At 43.2% G+C, this 2,899-nt stretch overlaps 1 non-coding gene across 1 annotated transcript; it reads left to right on the plus strand.

Annotated features, from left to right (window-relative positions):
* The first annotated feature begins 995 nt into the window (after nucleotides 1-995).
* Nucleotides 996-1,068, plus strand: TRNAF-GAA (transfer RNA phenylalanine (anticodon GAA)). The gene has a single exon. It is a non-coding gene; the product is annotated as a tRNA-Phe (tRNA).
* The last annotated feature ends 1,831 nt before the right edge of the window (nucleotides 1,069-2,899 follow it).

A 2,899-nucleotide genomic window follows, 5' to 3' on the forward strand; every position in this document is an offset into this window, starting at 1 on the left:
TTCACGGTATACCCTTATCAGAGCAGTCCTAACTAATGTATGCAATCCCTATCTGATGTATTTAAAAACCTGATCATCTGTATATAACCTGTGTGAACAGGGTTCAGAGAGGAAAAAATCCATGTGTGCATACAGGGTAGAACCTGGCAGGTATGAAACCACAAAATTGAAACGAGAGAAAAACAGTGACCAACGAGCCTGTCTAGGATTCAGACGCCTGGCAGACTCAAGGTAAATCAGATTTTTGTGATCAGTCAAGACCACCACACGATGTCTAGCACCCTCCAGCCAATGATGCCACTCCTCAAATGCCCACTTCATGGCCAAAAGTTCCCGATTACCCACATCATAATTCCGCTCAGCGGGCGAAAACTTCCTAGAAAAGAACGCACATGGCTTCATCACCGAGCAATCGGAGCCTCTCTGCGACAAAACCGCCCCCGCTCCAATCTCGAAAGCATCAACCTCAACCTGGAAAGGAAGTGAAACATCAGGCTGACGCAACACAGGAGCAGAAGAAAACCGGCGTTTAAGTTCCTGAAAGGCCTCCACAGCCGCAGGAGACCAATCAGCAACATCAGCACCCTTCTTAGTCAAATTCGTCAAAGGCTTAACAACACTAGAAAAATTAGTTATAAAACGACGATAGAAATTAGCAAAGCCCAAGAACTTCTGCAGACTCTTAAGAGATGCAGGCTGCGTCCAGTCACAAATAGCCCGAACCTTGACGGGATCCATCTCAATAGTAGAAGGGGAAAAAATATACCCCAAGAAAGAAATCTTCTGGACTCCAAAGAGACACTTTGAGCCCTTTACAAACAAGGAATTAGCCCGCAGGACCTGAAACACCTTCCTGACCTGCTGAACATGAGACTCCCAGTCATCAGAAAAAAACCAAAATATCATCCAAATACACAATCATAATTTTATCCAGATATTCACGGAAAATATCGTGCATAAAGGACTGGAAGACTGAAGGAGCATTAGAAAGTTTGGCCGAAATAGCTCAGTTGGGAGAGCGTTAGACTGAAGATCTAAAGGTCCCTGGTTCGATCCCGGGTTTCGGCAACATAATTTTTCATGAAACTATACAGATTCCCTTCAGTTATTGATTAGATGGGGCTCAAACCAAACTTAGCAATGGGCCTTAAAAAACCTGATCCCAAAGTTATGACTACCTGGGAGTTTTTGGGGTGAATCTGAAATTGTCATCTATAAACAGAACTCTAGGATTGTGAAATAGGTTTTATGTGCATATGTTAGCTGTCTTGGCACCATAAAAATACTATGGGCGGTGAATGGGGAGGATTATTTCACCTCTTTGTGTTCTCTTTCCCTATTAGGTCGGAGATTCCACATCCTATGGGGCTGTTCTGGGAGATTTCTATAAACTGAATTGCAGGTAAGTCTAATTTCTATTTAGGTTCTGTAGAAGGACGTAGATCTGGGGATTTATTATGATGGAATATAGGCTGAACTGGATGGACAAATGTCTTTTTTCGGCCTTACTAACTATGTTACTATGTTACTAAAGTCCGAAAGGCATTACCAAATACTCAAAATGGCCCTCAGGCGCATTAAATACGGTTTTCCACTCATCACCTTGCTTTATTCGTATAAGATTATACGCACCCCGAAGATCAATCTTAGTGAACCATTTAGCCCCCTTAATGCGAGCAAACAAATCAGTCAACAAAGGCAAAGGACACTGATATTTTACGGTAATCTTATTCAAAAGAAGATAATCTATACAAGGCCTCAAGGACCCATCTTTTTTGGCCACGAAAAAAAAACCTGCTCCCAAAGGGGACGAAGATGGACGGATATGTCCCTTTTCCAAGGACTCCTTAACATAATCCCGCATAGCAGTATGCTCTGGCACTGACAGATTGAACAAACGACCTTTAGGAAATTTACTACCAGGAATTAAATCTATAGCACAATCGCAATTCCTGTGAGGAGGAAGCGAACTGAGCTTAGGCTCCTCAAAAACATCCCGATAATCAGACAAAAATACAGGAACCTCAGAAGGAGTAGATGAAGCGATAGAAATCGGAGGTGCATCATCATGAACCCCCTGACATCCCCAGCTTAACACAGACATTGTTTTCCAGTCAAGGACTGGATTATGAGTTTGTAACCATGGCAGACCAAGTACTAGAACATCATGTAAATTATACAATACCAGGAAGCGAATCACCTCCTGATGAACGGGAGTCATACGCATGGTCACTTGTGTCCAGTACTGAGGTTTATTCATAGCCAAAGGTGTAGAGTCAATTCCCTTCAAAGGAATAGGGACTTCCAGAGGCTCAAGACTAAACCCACATCGCTTGGCAAATGACCAATCCATAAGACTCAGGGCAGCGCCTGAATCTACATAGGCATCGACGGAAATGGATGATAATGAGCAAATCAGAGTCACAGACAGAATGAACTTACACTGTAACGTACTAATGGCAACAGACTTATCAACCTTTTTTGTGCGTTTAGAGCATGCTGATATAACATGAGCTGAATCACCACAATAAAAGCACAACCCATTTTTCCGCCTATAGTTTTGCCGTTCACTTCTAGACTGAAATCTATCACATTGCATTGTCTCAAGTGCCTGTTCAGAAGACACCGCCAAATGGTGCACAGGTTTGCGCTCCCGTAAACGCCGATCAATCTGAATAGCCATGGTCATAGACTCATTCAGACCCGTAGGCGCCGGGAACCCCACCATAACATCTTTAATGGCCTCAGAAAGGCCATCTCTGAACTTTGCAGCCAGGGCGCACTCATTCCACTGAGTAAGCACTGACCATTTCCGAAATTTTTGACAATATATTTCTGCTTCATCTTGCCCCTGAGAGAGAGCTAATAAAGCTTTTTCAGCCTGAATCTCCTGGTTAGG

The sequence above is a fragment of the Ranitomeya imitator genome, chromosome 10 (genome assembly GCF_032444005.1).
Source record: "Ranitomeya imitator isolate aRanImi1 chromosome 10, aRanImi1.pri, whole genome shotgun sequence".
NCBI lineage: Eukaryota > Metazoa > Chordata > Amphibia > Anura > Dendrobatidae > Ranitomeya > Ranitomeya imitator.